Below are 26,454 nucleotides of genomic sequence, written 5' to 3'. Positions count from 1 at the left end.
GTGCGAGACAAATGTATGGATGCACGCATGCATAGCATAAGGTATGCTACTTTAAACATGACCTATTACTAACCATCAAAGCAGGTAAGTACAAGGGAGAAAGAAGTGGGGTTTGGAAGACATGCACACACTCACCCACACTTATTACAAATTCGCCCTCGCTCGGAAGGACCGAAAGAATAATGCAAATTAACCAACTCGCAAGCTAATTAATTATTACAAATTACCTAATTAGTTAACAAACTAACTAAGCTAGGAAAAACAGTAAACTGCCTCGGGAAGAAAGCTCAATGTAATGCATGCTCGGTCTTGCTCGGGAATTCACTGCCATGCGCAATCTGCCTCTGTTTTCCCTGCTCTGCTCCTCTGAAGACTGCCAAAGTCTCAGAATTGCTTCTCTGGACATTGGGAGACACCACCGGCTGAGTAGAATAGTCACCGGCAGTGGCTTGGTGTCCATCGGCACATAATGAATCTATCGGCTGCCGATTTATTGCCGGTCGGCACTCTATGCAGTCGATCGGCAAGAAGTTCCTGCAGAACCTGTTTGACAGCAGCAGAGGACAGAACTTTGCATGGCAATACAATTCAAGCCATATATGCACCAATCATGTTCCTTATCATGTGAGTGAGTCAAAGGGACATGCTCCTTGGTTCTCGGACCATCAATCGCACATTTCCATGCGTGATGGCCCAAGGGACCAAGTGTGCACATGTTGATGTCAAATGCAATACAAACCAACAAACCAAAGCCCAATTCCTATCATTAGATCAAGGAACAAGACATGCATGCTAGATGCAATGCAACCTAGGCATGCAAGCTAAGGATGCAACATGGAAATACAAGATGTACATGTAAGCATGCAAACAAACATGCAAGGTAAGCATGCAAGCGAGCAATGGATGGACTTAAGCATTATTTAGGCAGCTCTAATTAGGCCCAAAACAGTGGCCACAAGTGCCCAAAATGAAGGACTAATGGCATGCAAACATGCATGCGAATGATCTCCAACACTTCAAACATTAAAGCGCAATTCTCAAGCACACTTAAGAAGATGCAAACACGGACATATAGCATGCATTAAGCTCTGAAAATCATGCAAGAACATGGTGTCAAACCAAGCAAACAAGATAGGCTAAACATGCAACAAATGGCCCAAGCATTCAAGGCAAGCTAATGAAGTATTGAACTACACTTAGCAAGACCAAACATGGCATGACTTAAATGACCAAAAACAAAGTTTTAGCACATAAAACGAGGCCCAAAAGACCACTTAGATGGCATCTAAATGGCTTGAATTCAAAAGCATGCACAAATGCCCTTTCAAGGAGCATACCACACAAGCTCATAAGGTATCAAAGAGGCATCCAAGGCAAGCATACAAACATGCTAAGGGGACTGAAATGATGCCATAAATGGTGCCAAACCATTAAATCAAAGCGAGTAATGCATGCTACACACTTGCACACTCAAGGCCAACAAGCCAAAATGCAAAGGGGCTATACTAAACATGCCAAAGCCAACCCAAACAACTATGGACAGACCTTAAACATGGCAAAATAAGCATGAAAGCTTCACAAGGCTAAGCCTAAAACATGCTAGAACAATGGTTTACAACCTAAGGCACGTTAAGGCCTAAACATGGCATTACAAGGTAGGTATGCTAAGCATGCATGGTGTACCAAAACCAATTAAAAACAGAGGCATATTATGACATAATAAGCACAAAAATCAGCTACGGCATGGTCAACAAGAGCCTAAGCTAGGTGCTCCCTCAAGAGGCAAAAATGGCCCTTTTCAAGGACAACAAGGAGAGGGGGTGACCCTCTCCTTCTTGAGACCTCAAGGCACCATCCTCACCTCTGAAATCCCTCAAGATTTCAGTGGTGAGGAGGCCCAAACACCAAGGTCTCGGAGCTCACTCAAAATAGCACAAAATGGGGCCTCTCAAGGCCTAGGAGGGGTCAAACACCTCCAAACCACAAAACACTCTGAACAAACTATTTAGAGGGCCTAAAAATAGAAATTTTTTATATTATACACTAAGCTGAAAAACAGTTATAAGATAGGCAAAAATAGTATGCAAAAATGGAGAATAAAGGAGTAAGATTGTTACCGTTGAAGACTTTCTTCACAAATGAAGCTCCAACAGCTTCTTTGAGCTCAAAACAGCTCCCAAGCTTCAAGAACAAACCTCTGGCCCTTCAAGAATCAAGCAAAGGTGTAACACTATGTGTTTGTGTGCAATAGTAAGACACAAACACACTTTTGCACACACAAAGGAGGGATATAGAGATAGGATATGTATGGAACCCTAACCCTAGAACTCAAACCCTAAAATGGCTGTCTAAAATGTCTAAACCTTTTTTGTCTAACCCTCAAGCCAAGAGAGGAGGGCTCCTCTTATAGAGAAGCCAATCTTGTAAAGCTTACAAGGTAAGCTAACAAGAAGGCCATCCCTCCATACACATGTATGGAGGGGAACAAAATGCCATACAGCTATTTTAAAATATCTGCAAAAGCAGATGAACAGTAGTCGGCTGCTCAAAATTGCCATTTTGACAAAATTGACTGCCGACCGGCAACAAAGAATGCCGACCGGCAATATACATTGCCGATGGCAACAAAACACCAGCCGGTGACCTCTGGCCATGGCCGGTGATGTGTGGGGATGCCTCACAAGGCATTCCCTGCCCCTCCAAGGCAAAACACAAGTGTTTGGTGCAGAACTAGACACTAAACAGTCGAGTTCGGAGATCTTGAGGCAAAGCGCGTAGCCGAGACCTCCGAGAACTCCAAACGAACACAAACATGGATGATCACCGAGTGTTCAAACGGTGACGTCCAAGTCTTGAGGACGGTCAAAAATGGGGTGTCTACACCTGGACGGGATAGAATGGGAGAAGGTGAATCTCCTGGCCTGCAGTTCCATTCGACTTTGCCTTGCAAAAGAGGAGAAGTACGCCTTCACAGAATATGATATTGCGAAAGAGCTTTGGAAGGCGCTGGAAGATAAATTCATGACAAAGAGCATTGAGAACCGGCTCTACTTGAAGACGAGGTTGTTTCGTTTTGACTATAAGAAAGGTATTTTGATGAATGAACACCTAAACAACTTCAACAAAATTCTTACGGATTTGAAAAACTTGGATGATCATATTGGTGATGAAGATAAAACACTGTTATTGTTGAATTCCTTGCCTGACTTATATGATCGTCTCACCACCACTTTACTGTACAGTAAAGAAAAGATCAAGTATGTTGATGTTGCAAACGCCTTGGTAAATAATGAGTTCAGAAGGAAAGATAAATCTGCAAACAGGGACTCAACATCCAAGGCATTGACAGTCAGAGGCAGAACAAATAACAGGAGATATACAAGGCGAGGAAAGTCTCGCTCAAAATCCATAGGGAAATCATCGGATAGAAGACGTCTTGCAAAAGACGAGTGTGCTGCTTATCGCCAGGAGGGGCATTGGGCAAAAGATTGTCCCAATAAAGACAAGAAAGAAGAAAAGGTGAACGTTGCACGAGATGGAGATAATGGTGAAGGATCAACCTTCACAGTTTTATCATATGGCCAGTCTGATGAATGGATTATAGATTCCGGATGTTCCTACCACATGTGTCTGAACAAGCAGTGGTTCTCGAGCTTACGAGAGTTCGATGGAGGAGTTGTGCTGATGGGCAATGACCAAGCTTGCCAGACAAAGGGGATTGGAACAATTCGACTGAAGATACATAATGGAACAATCAGAATTCTTGAAGATGTTCGGTATGTACCAGATCTGACAAAGAATCTCATCTCAGTGGGAGTTTTAGACTCCAAAGGTTACAGAGTAACTATGGAAGGTGGAGTCCTCAAAGTTGTTCGAGGAGCATTTGTTGCAATGAAGGGTACTCGACAAGGAAATTTATATTTCCTAGACGGCTCTACAGTCACAGGGAGAGCGGCTGTCTCCACCAACTCAGAAGATGGTGCATTAGACACTTCCAGACTTTGGCACATGCGCCTAGGGCATGTCGGTGAGAAGGCTTTACAAGGGTTGGTAAAGCAAGGCTTGTTGAAAGGCGCCAAAACAGGGAAGCTTGAGTTCTGCAAGCATTGTGTACTGGGTAAGCAAACAAGAATCAAGTTTGGTACTGTTATTTATCGTACCAAAAGGATTCTAGACTACGTTCACACCGATGTATGGGGTCCTTCCAAGAATGCTTCATTGGGAGGTAAACACTACTTTGTGTCGTTCATTGATGATTTCTCAAGAAGAGTTTGGATTTACACAATGAAGCACAAAGACGAAGTCTTAGACATCTTTCTTATGTGGAAGAAAATGATTGAGACCCAGACAGGCAGAAAGATCAAGAAGCTCAGATCTAACAATGGTGGGGAATACACATCAGATCCCTTCTTAGAGGTTTGCCAGAATGCAGGGATAGTGAGACATTTCATAGTTCCTGGAACACCGCAGCAAAATGAAGTTGCAGAACGCATGAACTGCACATTGGTGGAGAAAGTTCGGTGTATGCTATCACATTCAGGATTGAGCAAGGCATTTTGGGGCGAGGCATTGAACTATGCTCGTCATCTTGTCAACAGACTACCTACTGTAGCACTAGATGGCAAGACTCCCATGGAGGTATGGTCAGGAGTGTCAGCTACTGATTATGATCAGCTATGTATCTTTGGATGTCCAGCTTATTTTCATGTTACAGAATCTAAGTTGGATCCAAGAGCCAAGAAAGCCATCTTCTTGGGCTTCAGTGATGGTGTCAAGGGATACAGACTCTGGTGCCCTGAATCAAAGAAAGTTGTCACTAGAAGAGACGTTACCTTTGATGAGTCTACAATGCTGAAGCAACCAAATTCTCAAGAAAATGATGAAGCATTAAAGAAGTCAGTGCAGGTGGAGTTTGAGACTCCAGCAAAGACTGTTCAGACAGACAATAATCCTGAAGAAGTTTCAGTTGACAGCTCTGAAGAAGACTCTGAAGAGAGATCAGATGAAAATGAAGATCCAGAGGGCCCACAACAGTCAGAACCCATTGCAATTAGAAAAGGAAAAAAGGTTACTAAGCAACCCAGTTGGATGACCGATATGGTAGCCTATGTACTTCCAATCATTGAAGACAATGTTCCTTGCACTTTCAAAGAAGCCGTGCAGCATGCAGAAAGTGTCAATTGGAAGGAGGCTATGGATGAAGAGATCGGGTCACTTCACAAGAACCAGACTTGGGAGTTGGTGCAACTTCCAAAAGGGAAGAAAGTAATTGGGTGTAAGTGGGTTTACACCAAGAAAGAAGGCATCCCAGGCAAAGACAACATCAAATTCAAAGCTAGATTGGTAGCTAAAGACTATGCTCAAAAGGAAGGAATAGACTACAATGAGGTATTCTCACCTGTTGTGAAGCACACGTCTATTCATATCTTGTTAGCTTTGGTTGCACAGTTTGATCTCAAGCTCGCCCAACTCAATGTCAAAACTGCCTTTTTACATGGAGATCTTGAAGAGGAGATATACATGTCCCAGCCAGATGGTTTCAAAGTTGCTGGAAAAGAAAATTGGGCCTGTAAGCTAAACAAATCGTTGTACGGATGAAGCAATCCCTGAGACAGTGGTACAAAAGATTTGATCGATTCATGATAGAGAAAGAACACACAAGAAGTCAATTTGATCATTATGCATATTTCCGTAAGCTTCCAATGGTTCCTTCATCTATTTGCTCTTATATGTGGATGATATATTAATTGCATCTAAGCGCAAGGTGGAGATTGACAAACTCAGGGCACAGTTGGCAAGAGAGTTTGAAATGAAGGATTTGGGAGAAGCAAAGAAAATTCTTGGCATGGAGATCAAGAGAGACAGGAAGAAGGGTACGGTTTGTCTGACACAAACCTAGCATCTAAAATAGGTATTAGACAGATTTGGCATAAATGGGAAAACAAAAGCTGTGAGTACACCATTGGCCCCTTATTTCAGGCTTAGTGCTTCGATGTCTCCGCGCACAGAAGAAGAACGAAAGCATATGACACAGGTTCCATATGTAAATGCAGTTGGTGCATTAATGTATGCTATGGTTTGTACAAGGCCTGACATCTCGCATGCTGTGAGTATGGTAAGCAGGTATATGCATGATCCAGAAAAAGATCACTGGCAAGCAGTGAAATGGATCCAAAGGTACATACATGGCACGGTTAATCTGGGATTGAAGTTTGAGAGAGATAACCGACTCGGACAGAATTTAGTTGGATATGTGGACTCAGATTGTGTTGGTGACTTGGAGAAACGCCGATCAACAACAGGGTATTTATTTACGCTTGCTAAAGGGCCGGTGAGTTGGAGGTCAACGCTTCAGTCAATAGTGGCTTTGTCTACTACAGAGGCAGAGTACATGGCAGTGACGGAAGCGTTTAAGGAAGCTATTTGGCTACATGGGTTGATTGAGGGCTTGGGTATTGTTTAGAAGCACGTTGAGGTGTACTGTGACAGTCAGAGTGCCATTTGTTTGGCAAAGAACCAGGTTCACCATTCCCGCACCAAGCACGTTGATGTCCGTTTCCATTTCATCCGAGAAATTGTGAATGAAGGGGATATTCTGCTTCAAAAGATTAGTACTACAGATAATCCGGCCGATATGCTCACAAAAGTGGTTTCTGGGATCAAGTTCCAACATTGTTTGGACTTGGTCAACATTTCTCGGAACTGAGCACCTTTGGGTGCCAGGCAGTGTTGATCGATCACTATGTTGGATAAGAGAATTCTCGCCAAGGTGGAGATTTGTTGAAGATTGGCTAAAGATTCAGCTTGCCAACTAGCCATGCAAGGCTGGCCATGTGATCTTGCCAAGTAGCAACATGCTTGCCAACTTACTAAGTCACAAAGATGATTCTCCATGTGCTACAGCATGTTTCCAACCAACATGGACGGCCACCGAAAGAAGAAGAAGTGAGCTGGCCATGTGCAAAGCCAGCCTCTCCACCTCCATCTGTAATGTGTATAAATGGAGAGGGTGAGAGCAGAGAAAAATACAGTGTGTGAGTGAACAATTATCAGGAAGTGTATTGTTTGTAATTCTTCCATTTCTCTCCATATAGTGAAATCCGCTGCCCATGGACGTAGGCGACTTGCCGAACCACGTTAAAACTCTTGTGTTATTGCTTGTTTGTGTTTCCTAGTGTGCCCTCGATCCACAACACTAATTGGGTTCTAAAGGAACATAGAAAGTTGTAAATCGGATAATAGAGGAGAGGGAGAAGAGACAGGGTTCGAAAGGGAGACTAGTTCAGCGGCGCAAGATTTCGATTTGGAACGGTGTGCTCCCTTCGGCGGTGAGACTGGTTCAGCGATGACAACGATCGACGGTTCAGAGGGGAAAGGTTTCGTTCTTGAGGTATGTTTGGATTCCCCCTTCCCCCCTTTTTTTCTCTCTCTCTCTCTCTCTCTCTCTTTCCATTTTATTCGGTTAGTTTCTCTGCTTACATAGCGAGAATAGTTACAAGAGGAAGTGAAGAATTTATAGGTCGAATCCGATATCAATCCATGAGACCAAAAAAACTCAGCCCTTAAGGAATTTTTTTTTTAATCATAAATTAGTAGAAAATCTGTGATTAAAAATTTTGTTTTTCTTTTTTTTTTTTAAAAACCGAAATTACCATAGTGTAGATTTTACACATTCTCATCATTTGTCTTACAAAGTTGCCCAACCATGGCCTGCTTCAATTGAAAAAAAAAAAAAAAGAAAGATGCTATTGTAGGAGTGGGAGCAGAACCGTTGGTCATTACTTTCTTACATTTTTTTTTTTTTTCAATCTCAACCTATGTTTCTAACCACCATTAGTGAATTAGTGCTACTACGTAGTGTGTTGGCTTTTGGGTTCATAGGAACTCAATTGTTTTGTGAGTTTTTTTTTATTTTTGGTTTTTAGGTTCCTTGAGTTATACAAGTGTGAATGCCAAACTTCTGAGTTACGAAAAACATCTGTTATTCATGATGCATAACAGTGGGATTATTTACCTTTTTCTTTCTTTTTTTGTTTTTAGCTTTGTGCATTGTCAATGGAAGCAATCCTGTCGTTTTGGTTGTGCAATGTGATTATATTATATGTTAGTACATGGTCCACTGTTTAAATTTTAGTATTATTATCAATTTTTTCCACTTTCACCTTTCTGATTATTATCTCATGTGCACCAACCACAAAACACACAAATGGTGGCTGCTAGTTTTTTTTTCTTTGGGGCCACTGGAATGATGTATGAAGTGGGAAATGGATTGAAAACTTTCTGAGATATAGGGATGTTGTCTCTACTTTTATAATGGTGCTGTTTGCTGTTAATTTAAATGAGCCATTTATGATGATCTCTATTTTGGGATTTTGTACAGTTTATGTGATAATTATAAGTTTTAAAATTTTATTTTTTTAAATAAGTTATTAACTTTTAACCTAAAATAAAATATAGCAAACATGCTTTCAAAATGATGAGTGAGATCGGAGGATAGCATAGTGATATTTTAGTTTTGGGGGGGCATCCTTGTCCGTCCTCCACAATGAGGGGACAAAAATTAAGTCTATGGTATGATTAACTACTAAATAATTCTTCATTCAATAAATTGACTGAAAAACAATGATCACCATATCTTTCCTTGTAGGTTTCATAGAGCCAAAACCTGTTGGAGCCTCTGAATCGTATGCTATTATTGGGATATACACACACATTCTGTTGCTTAAATCAATATAGATAAGTTGGTTAATCTTTGGAGATTGAAGATGACTAGTATAAAGCAAAAGCATGCTAATATGTTTAAAGAATTTGTTCTGGGTGGTGATAAAATTAAGCATATGGTGTTTGGTTAAATGCCACAGAAACAAAGATTTGCATTATACAGTCAGCAACCATTTTCCTAACCTTGAATTTTTTGTGCATGACACTTCTTAATGGATCTTCAGAAAGAAAACAATTTGCATATTTAGTTTAGGCCTAACCTTGTGAGTGTTTATGAGACTATCAGAATTTTTAGCATTTGCCATATAAAATACCAAGTAAAATTGCAGAATGCAAGTACTTCAAGTTTGGAATTTGAATTAAAAGGTCCAAATATCCATTATCTACATACTAAAAAAATTATCTGCAAGGTAATACTAAAATGGTTCAATTTCCTGCACATAACATAAATATAAATAAAAAAAATATAGCAAAGGTGTAAAATACAATTGAACTGTTGCTTCCAATGATCATAATTAGAAACATGTTCAATTTCCATCCGCTGCCACCATACTAGTATAATAAACTCTTCTCCCCTGCTACTAGTGACTAGATTAGAAACCAACTAAGACTTAACTACATTATGATTAGTCCTCATATTACATCTGGAAAACTATGTAAGTTGATGTGATAGTTATATGTACACATATACTCTCATTAGTTGGTTATACTCTCATTAGCTGTGATAGTTATATCAAATCCGATATTTTTTAATATAACAAAGTCACATGCATATAAACACTACCATAATGTTTCAATTTGCAATTCTAATAATTGAAAAAATGTAGTAATATATAAATCCTTGCTTGCAATTTTTAAAATATGCTTTGGTATTGAACCTATTAGCTTCTCGGTTGCTGCCATATTGGTAATATTAATGTAGAACTCAATACCGTCCAATTGCTAGGTACTCATTAGTTGGTTTTGGGTTTTCTATTGTTTGTTGCTAGTCTCCATTGGGCGATTCTGAGTTTAGTGTGTGATGTCTTCCTTGATATGTTTAAATAGCTTGTGTCCGAATAGGTGTCAGCTAATGCATCTGGGAAGTAGCCTTATTGTGTCTGCTTTTGAAGTGTGTGAATGGAGCGGAATAAGAGAATATTGGGTGTTTGTTCCTTTGTTTTGTTTTGGTTTTTTTTTTTTTTGGGTGAATAAGTCATAAAATAAAACAAAAGAAAGATACAAAATACAAGGGGTATGCCCCAGGGCCTACAACTATACAGAGCAAGAAATGAGCAAACAGACCTAAAAAAAATAAACGGCTAACAGGTAGCCATAACCAACCAAAACAACCAACACCATACACCTATTCAACCTCCATATACATAACAAAATAAGGAACCTGAATAAGCATAGATTAAACTATCTCGGGAGTACATGACAGCAAAAAACTCCCAGACCACACTAACAACTGCTACATAGCAGCACAGAGCACAGCCGCAAAGCCTATTTTGTGGGCAGCATAGCAGATCAGCAAATAATGGGCAGCATAGCAACAGAGCAGTACAGTGGGCAGCATAGCAGATCAGCAAACAGAGTATAGCAGTGCAAAATTTGCACAGCAGAGTAGAAGAGCAGCAGCCTAGCAGCAAACTCATAGCAGCAGCACACATCAGAAGATAAAACAATATATCTCAGATTCAGCCCATAAAGAAAACAGTCTTATACTGAATACAACATTCAAAATAGATAACCAAAAAGCCAACTATGTGCAATATCAGAATTAAAAAGAACACCAACAATCCTATCTGAGAACTACTTCAAAAACTGGCGCATCTTTGCAGCTTGGCCCTCTGAGAATCCTCCAAAGTCTAACCAACATAGAACAACCTCCATCAAACCTTTAATGAGCACCCCAGCATTGCCTGTGAGCAGCAACAGAAAGGAAAAACACAACTTACAGGAAGCTATGTTTAGACCTGTAGCAGAACTTACTAAGCAAACCTCACAAACTCAAACCACACAAAAACACAAAGACACTCAAGCTCAACAAGCTGAGAAGAGAAAGGGATAAGAGAAATGGATAAGAGAAAACACTTCAAAAATGTAGATCTCTCATTCACTCAACCCACAACAAACATCTCCCTTACACAAGGTACCAGCTCATAGACCTGCAGATAAAACAGTTAAGTGTAACAAATCACAGCAAATGTGATGTCAGACCTGTCAACAAGGCTCACACTATGTATGGTCTCACAAGCTCAACCCTCATACTCTCCCAGCTCAGAATTTATGGACAAGTGAATGAGAGAAACAAAAAAGAAAAGATAGCAGTAAGCCAAATACAACCAACTCTGAAAATATAGTACTCCCATCACTCAACCCACGACAAAAATTTCCTATGCAATGTGTACAACAAGAACAGTCAATCAGCTTCTCCAATCAGTCACTAAGACCTCACCAAAACCTTCTATAACAAAGTTCCAGCCCAAACAAACCTGCATAGAAGAGGTTAGAAAAGTTTAGGAACTTTCTTCACTCAACCCTCAATCCCACATACCTCGACTACCTAATTTTGGACTCACAGTCACTCAACCCTCTATCCTTAACATAAGGCCAGCTTGGCGACCTACAATGTTCCTCTGTTTTGTTTTGTTCAGCTATTGTTGGCTCCTCACCAACATTGTGCTTTTTTCTTTTTTTTATTTTCTCTCTTTCTTCTTTCCTCTTTATTGATGTAACCTCATATGAAAATATTCTGTTTTACTGATTTAAAAATCTGGGTTTGCTTTGTGGGTTTAAAAGTTAGAGAGAAAAGTGGGTTTGCTTTGCTTTATATTGCTTTATATCAGCCTAAATTCTAGACTTTATCAAATTTTCGGCAAAGTTGAAATTGAGTTCTAGGATGGCACCAATGACTGAGTTTCTTTCTATTCAGAACCATATTTCAGGGTACCTATGAAGTTTGGGTTGTTTTCATTTATGGATCTGGGATAGCTGGTGGGTGATGCTGCTGATGCTGTCAAGTGCTGCTGTTGTTAATGCCTCAGGGATTGTGTTGTTACAGATTAGATTTGCATCAGGGGGAGTTTGAGCAGACAAGGGAGTTTGAGCAGCCTTTGGGAGTTTGAGAACTGTTTATTGGTGCATTGCAGAGTGTGTGTTGTTGGTTGATTGATTTTGCCTCTTCTAATTTAATTTGACTTTGGTTGCACTGATGCAAAGGGTGGCTGCTGGTTTTGCTCATGATTGGATGGTTTTATGTTTTTGGGTCTGAGTTGGTTTTGGTGCTTTGTTGTTTGTTTTGTTGTAATTCATTTTGGTGTTTGTTTTGTTCTGTTCTAGTTTGCTTTGTTTTCGGTTGGTTTCTTACCGCTTTTGATGGTGTGCTAATAAATGATTAGGTGTGCATCTCAGTATACTGCTCGATTTATTGCTGAGACTGTGAAGACCTTTCTTTATTCACTCAACAACGGGAAGATACCAAAGAAGATATTCAACTCTAAGTTTAAACCTACTAAATAATCGGCAAATGTCTTAAAATTTAAAACTAGAAATTTTACTATTCAAATTACTAATGTAATGGTACATGCTAATCTCTTTAGAGATTTTACAGCTATTATACAAAATTGGACTAAATTTGCCAATTTTACAAGAGTGCAAATTGGGTTGGGTAGAGTTGGGCCGAATTCAAGTCGAGCTCGACCTAAAATATACATGTCTGCCAAGATCAAACTGGCATGATTTTAATTCACTATGCTTTCCCTGAGATCTAAATTATAAAGCATATGGCCTTTTCTATTAATGTCAACTAAATTAGGTCATAATCAGAGTTCAAATGCAATTCTTTAGTTATGTCACTTTCAATTTCATTATATGTTATTGTTATTTTACTTTTTCTTTTTTTTTTTACCCCCTTTTCATTTTGGTATATTTATTGGATTTGCCTTTCTGTCCCTCTTCCTGGTCTGTGTGGATTCTTTTCTTTTAGGTATATACCCCATCCTATGAGGCAACCATTTATAGGTGCCAATATTGTGCTGAACTCATACCATTATCAGTTAGATGAAAATACCTAACCATAAATATGAACATGTAGATTTGGCTTATATTTGAGCATAAGGTTTTATTAACAGCTTGATACTTTTATTTCCTTAGCTGCATTTTTTGTTGTAGTTGTGATAAACAGGACATTTCGACACATTTAATTCTGCCAACATTCCTATATAGAAATGTGTTTAGAATGTCAAGGATGAAAAGCGAATATAATTACCCTTCAGGCAATAATAGTTTAGAAAAGTACATCCAACATGGTAAACATATAGCAAAATAGTGAAGGACCCTACACAATAAATTACTTCAAGGGCTTCTGTTTATTTCTACATCCAACATGTGAAGGGTGATTTTGATTCTTTGAACTAGAAATTTATTTGTATTTTCCTTTGAATTATCTATTTTTTGTTATCCTGGTTTCTTAAGCTTAATATCTGAAGTCAGCAAAAACAGCCTTGCAAAATAAAACAAAGAGAAAGCTAAGACCAGCCCAATCAAAAAAGGTTTTATTTTGATTTAGCTAAATGCTTAGAAATCTATGGTATCAACAGATTAATGGTTTGTAATTTGGTGATAGTTAGGAGTGTTGCTGGCTGTTTATTAATGTTTTAGATACATGCTGATGTTTCATGTACTCTTCCCCCTCTTCTTCTTCCTTTTGAAGTTTTGGTGTGGAAGTCACTCTTTTGAAGTTGTGTACTATATTTTGATCGTGATTGCGTCAACCAATTAAGTCAATTACTAAAATCATCTGGATTTGTGATCAATTTACTATTTTTCTCTTCTCATTAGCCTGCTACAGTTTTCAAGGGTGCTTATGAGAGTTTGGACCTTAATGCTTCTAGTAGGAAATCAGTTAGAATGCAGAAGATATGGCATCTAATTCAGGTACACTGCTTGCTTTATGTTTTACTTATAGTTTGCTAATTGCTATTCTGGAAACTTATAATTGCATTAGCCATGGTTCTCTTTGTAATGCTTGTAACGCAATTGTTTGTGGGTGAATTGAATTATATGCTAAACACTGATGGGTGAGGGCTCAACTATTCCAAGGGATGTTTCGAAGAAAATGTCTTTAGTAATTGGTGCAAGGTGCCACCTCGATTGAGGCATGAGAAATATATCATTGGTACAATACAAAGTCATCCTTCACAGGTAATAAATTATTTTTAATGTTTGCTTCTCATCCTAGCATCTAGTAATTCATTGGTGTGCTTTCAGCTTTGAAACTTGTACTCTTGTGCTCCTAATGTATAATTCTGGTGCTTCAAATTATCTGTTTGGATAATATATAAGGTAAAAAAAAGTTGAAGTGTTTGAGAATGGCTTCTTGGATTTTTACGAAAAAATGAGAAAAAAAAAAAGTAGAGATAATGGGAAGGTATTTTTGACTTTTTTAAAATTTCTTGATCATTTCTTAATACCTTAAGAAATATTTTTGTCCTGAGTCGTCAGTTTTTGTACTTGTGTGAAGTTTCCTTTGTCATACAGACAAGAAATGCAACAGGGTTAGTTGCTCCAGCTATTGCTGCTGGTTTAGGTGCCTTAACACATACATTGGGTACCCTCGTCCTTGTGATAGAAGCAAGTGGATTTTCTACAGCTGCAACTGCTATAGGAACTGTTGTCGATAGTTTTAGATAATCTCTTAATAGTTGCCGATATGTTTAGAAAGTTACATATGCATAGTTTTGGATGGTTTAAACTTTTTGTACAGTTTAGAACTTAAGGATATAATTTTCGAGTGTTTGGAATGTATAGACAATTGTTGAATGTTTAGAATTTATGGATATAGTTTCTTTTTGATGTTTCAAATAATATTTTGGTGGTTGATTGATGTTTTGTGGTGCTTATTTGTAATATTTGTTAGATTGTACAAAATTAGTCAAATAGAATTTGTTGAATTTTTTAAATAAAAAAAAAAACTTCATATTCTACGCAGGCATAATAAGTCGTTGTATTATATATTTTACAGCGCACAATTAGCGTCGTTATTTGTCTTACCAATTAACGGCGTGCAAAAGTAGTCGTAGAAAAAATAACGACGACGTGCAAAATCTGTAGTTAAATAGTTTTTAACGGCGTACTATAGCATGTCATAGAAAAGTAACAATGACGCACAAAATTTGCTGCTAAATAGTTTTTAACGGCGTACGAACCATGTCGTTGAAAGTAAATGACTTTCCATGATTGGTCATAATATAACATGCACTGCACGTTGTAGAAGGGTTTTTACGACGTGCATTGCACGCCGTAAAATTTGTTTTTTGTTGTAGTGATTAATTGTGCAATTGTTTTCTTACAAGACAAAATAAAATGAATGTGCATTTTCTCATTGTTTATGTGCATGTGAATGTGTGGTATACAAATAAATATAGTAGTTGTTACATTGATTCAATATATTGTGAATGTTCCAAGTAGTTCGCAATGGAAAGTAGAATTGTAAACATCATTTCAGGAATGTTCACGTTGGCAAACTAGTATCACATATATACTATATAATAAAAAAATACGGTTTCTAATAAGAAAGGATGTGAGAATTCCAATATGTCATGTTAAATTTCTTGATTTTCTTAATTTTAAATAATTAAAACAATCTCCATTGTTAGCTTTCATTTAACTATATAAACAATAAAATTCTAATTACTCTATGATTTATGGCTTTTGAAAGGAAAATATACTAATTCTTTTCAAGGTAAATTACACTTTATGTTTGGTTGTTTTTCCCACTTTGGCCCTTGAAGTTTGTTTTTTCTCACTTTAACCTTTCATATTTCAAGTTTTTTTCATTTTATTCCTAAAGCTATTTTCTATTTAAATTAAACAAAAAATGACTCATTGACAGTCACGTGGCATAAAAAAAATTTAATTATATATAACTCACATATCTAACATAAATTTAAATTCCAATATAATAATATAATTTTTATATTATGTGACAGTTGTTCTAACATTTTCTGTTTAATTTTGAATAGAAGTTAACTTTAAAAGTAAACTGAAAAAAATTCAAAACATAAAGAACCAGAGTGGAAAAAATAAACAAACTGTAAAGAGTCAAAGTGAGAAAGTGATAAAATATAAATGGAATGAAGTGTAGTTTACCCTTCTTTTCAAAATGCATACTTATGTTGCTATTAAATATATGAAGTAATTTACCATATGTGGACTAAAGGGTTTGAAAAGAAAGCCTCACAGTTCGGATTCTCGCGGTTCTGAATCTAATCTCACAAAGTACAATGTGAAATTGATAATCGCCAAAGAGTCCAAATACGGCAAATTTTTTTGGAAAATCGATTTTAAATCAAATAATGTCAAAATTGGACTACTTTGCCAGATACAGAGTCGTCACCTAAATTTTTTATTTTTTTGGAAAAATTTAAGAAATCTTGACTCGTGCCAAAGGCTACGTGTCCGTCATCACCAAAGTTGCCTCGGCTCGGGAACTTAGGTACGAGAGGGAAAGGTCTTGAAATGAGCACCCTCGCTGGCCCGATCAAAGATCGGCCTCTACTAACCATGATATGATATTTTATAAACATTATGTGCTCTTATTCCGGTTATTAAACTAGCTTTACTATGTGACGCACAGAAGTAAGTATAGATTAGTCGCAAGACTTGGAACAATTCAACTCATGTTTGTTTTCGAAAATGGTTTAAATTTGCCATCTCTAGTGGACTTAAAAATGCGAATTTGTCACCAAACAAGGTGGGCTTAAAACATGATTTGCCACAACAAAGTGGGCTTAAAACAAACAGTTGATGATTTGGGGTCACTACAGCTCAGGACTCTCAAATTTGTCACGGTTCTAAGTTTGAACCAAAGAGTCCAAATCCGGCAAATCGTTTTGAGAAAACAGATTTTTTGAAAGAAGTGCCAAACATGGACTGCTTTGCCAGATACAGAGTCGCCACCTAAATATTTTATTTTGGGAAATTTAGGAAACCCTGACTAATTGCCTAAGGCCACGTGTCCGTCATCACCAAAGTTGCCTCGGCTCGGGAACTTGGGTACGATTGGGGAAGGTCACTTCGTGAGCACCCCCGCTCGCCCGATCAAAGATCGGCCTCTACTAACCATGATATCTATTTTTGAAAATATTGTGTGTTCTTATTCCGGTTATTAGCCTAGGTTACTATGTGATGCGCACAGCATACAAGTATAGACTGAGTCGATTGAATTGGAGCAAAACATTTCGTGTTTGTTTTTGAAAGATGGTTTGCTACTCGCAAGTAGGCTTAAAATACAGATTTTGCCACCCTCAGGTGGGCTTAGGAAAAGATGGTTTTGCCACTATCTAGTGGGTTTAAAACAAACAGTTGATGATTTATTCCAATCCAAGTAACCCAACCTTCACCCACAGGCATTCAGGCAGTTATATCAAATAAGCATTTAGCCTCATGGTAAGCATGCTATTTATGGCAGTCACTCACACGCATGCAAGGATGCTAAAGCATAAAACTCACCGAGTACTCCAAGCCAAAACAAAAACTCATTAGAAATCATGCATGAATCCTAAGTATACAGAAATGCCTAATGCAACACATGCAAAAATGCAAACTATAGCAGGCTTGGCTATTCTAAACATGGCATATGGAATGCTACAGCTAACATGTATTCAATTTGGAATTGAAAATACAATGCAGTTAGTATGATGCGCCGAGCCCGGTGCATGCAAAACAGATGAATGAATGCAAACATGCTATCATACTGTATGCTAATTGAAATATGCCCTAATCTAACCATCATAAGCTGGTAAATAAAAGGGAGAAAGACGTGGGGTTGGAAGACATACAACACACACACGCACACTTATTACAGTTATGCCCTCGCGCAGAGGGTCCGAATAAATAATACAGTCCCGAATAAAAGAATATTACAGTCCAAATAATGCAGTCCAAATAATGTACAAATTCCTAATTAATTAACAAATTAACTAAGAAAATAAATAAACTGGCATGCAAGCCAGGGACTGCCTTGATTCCATTCCGGATGATGAATGATGCATGCCCGGGTTGCCTTTGCGCGGAAATCCATGACGATGCCCCAATTAGCCTCCGTTTACACCTTTTCTTGAAATGCGCGCCAAGCCTCGGAAGACCGCTGATTCTTGATTTGCTGCAACAGAGAGCAGGAAAGGGGCATAGCAATGTATTTTCACAGATATATGCATGCCTCGATCCTCGTGCCACCAATCACGCATATCGATGCATGATGGCCGAGGAGTCGAAATGTGCAACTCAATATAGAATGAATGCACGTGTAAACACAACAAGAACCTAACTCCATCATGGATAATCCGGAGTGTCGGTGACTTGGAATTAAGACACGTTCCGTCACTCGGAGTACGAAACGTACCTCGTTTCCCATGCCCGGGCTAACTCCTATCCCGAACACGATGCAATATGCATGGCATGCACGAAATGCAACTAAGATACAATCCTAACATACACAATGCTATGAAAATGAGATGTCTCGAAATGCGTGCACACGGGCACGCAAACCGAGAAAATGACAAAATGCGATCTAAGATACAACCTAGTATGCACTATGCTGTAAAAAAGAGATGCCTCGAAATGCGTGCACACGGTCACGCAAATCGAGAAAATGACAGAATGCGATCTAAGATACAACCTAGTATGCACAATGCTATAAAAATGAGATGCCTCGAAATGCGTGCACACGGGCACGCAAATCGAGAACATGACATACGCAATGCAAATGACATGGAAATATGATATGGGCTTACACTAACATGAGAGAGCCTCAGCCACGCTCACATAAGAGGCCGATGAATGAAAATGAAGTGCCTCGAAATGCGTGCACACGGGCACGCAAACCGAGGCAATGGCACATGCAATGCAATATGGCTAAAATGGCATATAGAATGCAACATGGACTTACATTAACATGAGAGAGCCTCAGCCACACTCACATAAGAGGCCGATGGATGAAAATGAAGTGCCTCGAAATGCGTGCACACGGGCACGCAAACTGAGGCAATGGCATACGCAATGCAATATGGCATGGAATGATATGCAAACATGCTAATGGAATTTCAGCACTGAAATGTGGGGGAAAACAGCCCCGAAATGAGGCGAAAGTACACCCGATGCATGGAATCTTTCCCGAAATGCAAAATTAGGCACATAGAATGAACTACGGCTATACAAAACATGCATAATTGGTACATGGAATGAAAATACAGAAGCAAGGAAGCCCCAAAATAAACATTTTTCCAGTTCAAAGCATGGCCAAACAGCAAACATAAATAGGGCAAATCTAGTATGCAAAAATGGCCCTAAATATGAGATTATGAAGCAACTCACAGCTGCTGACCCCAAACAGATTAGGGGCCTTCTACAATATTGAAGAGGGGCCAAAAATATGATCTTTTACAGTTTATGGAAAACCACAAAAACCAGCACAAGTATAGCTAAACTTTCATGCAAGAAATGGGCCAAAAGATGGCCAAAGCACAAAGTATACTAAATATCCATCAAAAATCCAAAGGCCCTTAATGAAACATGAAGAATGGGTCAAAATAAGACTATTTTCAGTTCTGTAAAATGACCAAAAACCGAAGTATAATAGGCTGCCAAAACATGCAAGAAAAAGGGACCAAAGAGGGATATAACATGAAGTGGCATATGGAGGTCCCAAACACTGATGATCCCTTCTTCAATGTTAAAGAGGGGCTCAAAATAAGACTATTTTTAGTTCTGTAAAACGCCCAAAAATGGAAGCATAATGGGCTGCCAAAGCATGCAAGAAAATAGCATTCAAGGAAGATATTGAAGCAAGTGCAAGATGGGGGGCTCAAACAGGGTTGAGCCCTTAAGAAAAAGTGAAAAAGAGCTCAAAATAAGGCCACTTTCAGTTAGGGCCGGAGCTCAAAACAGTAAGCATATATGGCTAAGAAATGTTGCAAAAATAAGCTCAAAAAAGGGGGAAATGACAACTCACCCTTGTAGACCAATCTTTGGTTGCTTCTTGGACCAAGTTGCAGCACCTTTAGCCTCTGAGAAGCCCTCCTTGCTGCTGGAAATGGAGTGGTAGTGGTGGTGCTTGGTGGTGATGAAGGAATGGGGTAGAACTTAGGAGTTTTTGAGAAAATGAGAGAGATAGAGGGAGATTTGGATGCCTATGCTTGAAGCAATTTTTTTCTAACCCCTAAAACAAATGTTGGCAGCTGGTTATAAGGACCAAGGAGAGGGGGAGCATGGAGGGAAAGGGTGGGGGAAAAGGACCAAAGCTTTTCCCCAAAAGGTGTCCCTCGGATTTAGATATTTCTGGGGGACAACAGCTATACAGCTGTAAAGTTCATATTGCATGGATCAAGGCCGGCCACCTTTTGGAGTTGCAGGTGGCCGGCCGGCCACCCCCCCTAGCCTGCCGGCTAGGGGTCAAAAAGGTCAAGTTCATTTAGTGGCCGGCCACCACATAAAGATGTCCTCCCAGGTCCCTTAATCACAACCCTGTGGTTCGAATTTGGAAATTATAAAACAGAAGAGAGAAGAGGCCATTTCTAGGAGGGGGTCAAAAGGGTCAGGTGGAATTACTGGCCGGCCACAAACTTTTAGGGTCCTCCCATGTGTGTACAACACAAATGTGTGGTTTGGGGTTGAAGAAAGTGGCCCCAAGGTGTTCAACATTGGCTCGGAAGTGAGAAAAACGGGTGTCGAAGGGCGAAAATGCAATATAACTGGTTGCCAAGATAATTGCTGGCCTCCCACCCTCCAGTGACCTTCCTGATGATAAAACAGAGGTACCTGCCAAAAATGAACGAAAATCGATGCAAAACGAATGCTCGGGGGCCAAAACACGCAGTTCGGGGTCCCGAAAAAGGGCTGCTAAGCACCGAAAGTGGCGTTCGGCCACGAAGTGGGTTTCTCAGACCCCAGTGTCCCTTGAAAGGGAGTAAATAAGATGCATGCCAAAAATCAGAGCAAATGGAGATGGTTAAGCGGTCCCGAACCGAGGCACACGGCCTGACGGTTTCGAAAACCGGGAATCGGGCTCCGAAATGGGAAAAATGGCCTACAGCCACAAAATGTAGCCCACGGCCACTGAGAGATGGTCTACGGGACCTCTCCCTCCCCTCTGGAAAAGAAACAGAGAAAATCGAGCCTGGTTCACAAACCGAGGCAAGGCACAGAAGAGGGTTCGGAAGTCCGGAGGCAGGGTTCACAGCCGAGACTCTGAGACTTCTGAACGAGCACATTATGCAACATCACCAAGCGCTCAATTGGTGACGTCTGAGTCTTAAGGTCGGTCAAAAATGGAGTGTCTACACTAATGCAACACATGCAATAATGCAATTAATTAATTGGCCCGGCTACTAAAATGGCATATGAACCGATTTGAACAACATGCGATAAACACGTATTCAAAGAAGATATCAAAATTGCAATGCAGTTTGAATAATGCGCCGAGCCTCGGTGCATGCATTATAAATGAATGCATGCAAGCATGCAAGCATAAGGTATGCTAATTGAAATATGCTCCTAATCTAACCATTAAAAGCAGTTAAATAAAAGGAAGAAAGACGTGTGATTGGAAGACATACATACACGCATGTACACTTATTACAACATTATACCCTCGCAAAAGAGGGTCCGAATGGATAAGCTAACCAACTAGCTACGCTAATTAAGCTAAGCTAATTATTACAATAATTGAAACGAATTAACTATTCTAGTTAATTAATTATTACAACATGATATTTAACTAACTATTCTAAGCTAATTAAATATTACAAATCGAAGTAATTAGCTAAATACTAAGCTAATTAAATACAAAGCAATTAAACTAATTAATTAGCTACCACTAATTAACTAAGCAAAGAAATTAAATGTCCTCAGGAAGCGAGGGATTCATGCATGCACGGTTCCTCCACCCGAAAAGCCACCGCCTTGCCTTTGGACGCCTTTGTATGCACATATTTGAACACCAACAGTGCTGCCAACTCCCAGAATGCCTCTGCTCCACCTCAGGAGCACACTATGCAAAATTTCATTGATGGCCGATCGGCTACCAATGGTGGCCGTCGGCTACCATTGGTGGCCAGTCGGCCACCCGTGCCCTAAACTTCCTTTTTTGCTGCAATAAAGAGCAAACAGAGGCAAAACAGTGTATTCTCAAGGTTTGTCTGTACTGTTACCCTCCTTATCATCACACAAGCTCAAAGGAGTATAACTCTTGGCCCTCAAACCATCAACCAAGCATTTTTCATGTATGATGGCTAAGGAACCAAGCTTGTACAAGCTTAATGAATGCACAAACAAGACTTAAACAACCATTCTATCATGCATGATCAAGGGTGACGGTGACCAAGGAAAGTGGCACATTTCATTACTTCGAGTATGAAATGTCCCATTTTTCTCGTGTTTGAATTAACGTCCGATCCAAACACATGCAATGCAACACAAAAGGTGTTTATCTTGCCTTTTTTACTTATTCATTTTTGTTTACTCATTTTAGATTACCAATCCACTCTTTATTTGATTAATCCAAAAGTGAGTGTCCTCTAATGGAAAGTGGGCTTAAACCACAAGTGCCTTGGGCATGAAAGAGACCTTATACCATTGATAATGAACCCCTAAAGGGATTAAACTATTAAGTATGAATGTCTCAATTTCACACTTAAGCAAACAAATGGTTTAAAACCACTTTCAAAGAAAACGAAATAGTGAAGAATAGAGGAAGATTGCAAAGATTTCAGTGCTGAAATGGAGTGCAAAATAACACTAAAACATGCTTTCAACTCAAAAGAATGATGATTAAAGCATAAAACATCAAGCTAGCAAAGGAAATAACACTACAACTATGCAAAACAAGCCTCAAATGAATTAACCAGCCCAAAACAGAGCCAAAACAAGTCAAAACAGTGGCAAAAAGATGCTGGACTAGAGTTAAGTTCAGCTAGAAAAACATGCTAACTCACAAAGCTAACTAGGCATGCAAACAAAACACAAGGAGGGGAGGCTAACCCCTCCAATTTTGGACTTCAAAACAAGGTTTTTATCATTGAAAAACCTCTGAAATTCAATGGTTGAAAGGCCCAAAAAAAGTTATTTTGAAAATGATGAAAAAATGGCACAAAAGCTTAACAAGCAAAGAGACAAGAAGGGTGGACAACCCCTTTAACTCAAATAGGGCTCAAACCACCACTTTTAGGTCTCAAAAATAGAGATTTTTTCAGTTCAAAACCAGCCCCAAAACAGTACAAAAAGATGGAAAAACAAATATGAAAAAACAAGGTTAAAGGGTAAAGGTTATACCTCTTGAAGGGAAGACTGATTCTAGGCCACAATTCAAGCCAAAACCCACTTAAGGAGTTCCAAGAGAGCCTCATGCAACCTCAGCCCAAAGATGAACCACTTTGATTAAGGGTTGATAGGTTAAAGTTTGAAGTATGCAAGCTTCTAAGCACAAAAGCTCAAGAGAGAGAGAAGTCTAGAGAGAGAGAATTGTAGAGAGAGAGACATGTAGAGAGAGCGACTCCCAAAATTTTTCCAACCTTGAAAACAATAGATAAGGGCCTCCATATATAGAAATATATGAGCCTTGGTCGAAAATATCTCAAAATAGACAGCTGGAACATTATGCAAACAGCTGGAGGAAAATATCTGCAAAATCTGAGCTTTGTTTACACTAGTGGCCGACCAGCCATCATTGGTGGCCGACCACAAAAATCTACTTTTCGGACCTAATTTCAAATAGGCATATCTCCTTCATCCATACTCCTTTACAGGTCATTCTTGTGTCTAAATTGAAGCCCCAGAAGTCTTCTTTCCAATGGTGGAAATATCACATAAAAATTCCAAGTGTGCAAAAATATATGATCGTTTTAGTGAAGACTACTCATTTCCAGCTCAATCGGATTGATGCCTAACTTCAACCAGCCATATCTCCCTCATCCAGACTCGGCTTTAGGAGTTTCTTGAGTACAAAATGAAGCCCCGGAAGTCCAATTTCCAATGGTGGTGGCCTCATAGATGAAATCCAAGTGTACAAAAGGATAGGCCTAATTTAGTGAGGGCTGCTCGACACTCTCTTAACGGTTCATGCCCAACTTCTTCCCCAACTTGGTTTTCTCCCTCTCCTCCAATTTTCTTCAACTCCAAACATCTACATAAGGTGTTTTGAAAGATTTTTCAAAGAGTTCCCCTCTCTTTCATTCATCTCCACTTTGTCCTTGCTTGGTTTACCGAAAAGCGCAACATTTAACGAAATGCGAGTCTCGAAACATCGTAAGAACTTTTTTTCAAAAATATTTTGAAAGAAAGGGTTTTAAGGTCTAAAATCATTTTGGTCAAAATAGTTTTGGTCCAAAAATGGGGTGTGAGGTTGGGATTTAGAGCTCCTCTTGCCGAAGAAATCGAACCTTTGTATAGCATAGCCTTTACCATCAAGTAAGCAATCAGTGGTGCCCAAGTCTTAAGGGCGGTCAAAAATTGGGTGTCTACACTATAATAGAAAAAAAAAAGATGTCCAATAATTATCGGGAAATCCCATTTGGGAGGGTTTTGGACTGAGAGATCTCATTTATTTTTAATACTCTTAAAAGTCCCATTTTTTTTGGTAATGTTATCCGGAAGATCTTGTTTGGTTGAGTTGGGTTGATTTTCTGACTATTTTACCCTTCATTTCTGTATGGTAACGTTTTTGGCTGGTATGGCAATCCCATTGATTACGGTTCTGTTTGGGGGGAGGACGATTTTTGTTGGGGCACGATTTTGTGGGGTGTATTTGAAGATTGTGTGTGTGCACGTTTATAGTGTATCAAACCGGAAAGATTATTGGGCGTGGGTTTTTGGCTAGGAGGCTGCGAATGTAGGAATCGGTAATCATAATTGCACGCAGGTAATGTACTTGGGGTTATGGTGATATGGTTTCTTGTGGTTTTACAGTTGTGGGGTGAGGGGGGATGGGGTTTTACAGTTGTGGGGTGTGGGGGGAATTGGATGGGTTGGTGGGATTATATTTTTGTCTCTAATTCCATGTCATGTAGTATTTGTGTTTTCCTCGCATACGTTGTTGTTTCCAATTGTAGGGATGGGCGATAACCAAATGTTGTTGTGTTCGTACGGTGATAATAATGTTGTCGTCATGCTTGACGCGGTGTTCACGTATACCAGACTGGTTAATCATCTTTGTCAACGATTCGGGGAGGGTGTCTCCTAATTCGGTGTCTATGTTTTTCAGGATCGCCGGGTACAATAAATTCAAAATGGAAAACGATTTGGACTTCTAAAACATGATGTGCCTTGGACGGTCTTTTCGAGTGGACCACGTTGATGTCGTTGTGGAGTCGCGCACGGAGTCATCAAGGGACAAACGTCGACGAGGCATCAGTGAGAATGCCCAGCTCGAGCATATATATCGGGGGGTGAGTGATGTGACAGAAGATGTTGATGAAGATGCTGACTTGTTATCAAATTTTTACATGCACGCACGGAAGGTGTTGATGTCGGAGTCATGGGCTTTTAGCATTAACAATATGGAGCAATGTTTTGAAGGGGGCGCAGCGGAATTTCAAAAAGTTCTCAACAAATATGCTATTGAATATGAGTTCCAATTTAAGTTCAAGAAGAATGACTCCGTTAGAATTACGGCGATGTGCGTTTTTAATGAGTCAAGGGGATGTCCATGGTCTATCCATGCTAGGGTGATGAACGTGAATGGCTTTTTTTATTTGAAGAAATGGAACAGCGAGCACGCATGCGGGGTTGCTGTGCGGATTGCAAGTAATTCGAGGATGGGTTCCGAACTGGTTGCTAATGTCATAGCAAAACATGTACGTGACAAGCCGTTGATTCGCCGAACGGATGTCAAGTATCATTTTCAAAAAGATTATGGATTACAAGTTAGTTATCGCGTAGCTTGGTTGGGGGTTGAGAAAGCGAGAGGTGAACTTTTCGGTGATCATTCCGCTTCATTTGACCAATTGCGGTGGTATAGCAATGCCGTTATGGAATACAATCCGGAAAGTTATGTAAATCTGGAGTTCGATGCAAGCAACACACATCGGTTTAATGGGCTTTTCATATTATTCAAAACATGTATTTATGGGTTCAATCATTGCTAGCCGCTATTGTTTTTGGATGGTACTTTCCTGAAAGGGAGATTCAAGGGCAAGTTGCTCGCCGTTACCGCCAAAGATGGGAACAAAGGTTCTGTGTTGTTACCATTTTTAAATAGCATGCTATAATGCATCCATTTCTTTGAAACATATGCACTATTACGGAGTGTCCTGAATGTGTGTAAGTTGTGTGGGTTGGCAACGTATTCAAATCAAAACAACAAGGATCCACATTTATTTTAATACTATGAGTTGTGTGTGTTGGTAACGTATGACAAATCAAAACAGCGAGGGTGTCACACAGTTTTTTAAAATATTGTGATTATGTCTTGCAGGGTTATTTCCAGTGGCGTTCACAGTCGTTGATTCAAAGAATGCATCAAACTTGGAATGGTTCTTACAAAATCTTGCCAACATAGTTGATGGGTCTTGGTCGTTAATGTTTGTTTTGGATCGTCATGTTGGCCTTTTGGAATCCATACCTGTTATATTCCCAACATCACACCACGTATTTTGTATGCAACATTTACAAAGGAATTTGAGAGACATAAAGAAGTATGTCAACAACCCATACCGTATGGGACTGGTTAGTAAATTTCGTCAATGCGCATACGCA

Source organism: Camellia sinensis, chromosome 1, assembly GCF_055761805.1.
Source record: "Camellia sinensis isolate YWXY chromosome 1, ASM5576180v1, whole genome shotgun sequence".
Lineage (NCBI taxonomy): Eukaryota > Viridiplantae > Streptophyta > Magnoliopsida > Ericales > Theaceae > Camellia > Camellia sinensis.
This window is presented reverse-complemented; position numbering follows the sequence as displayed.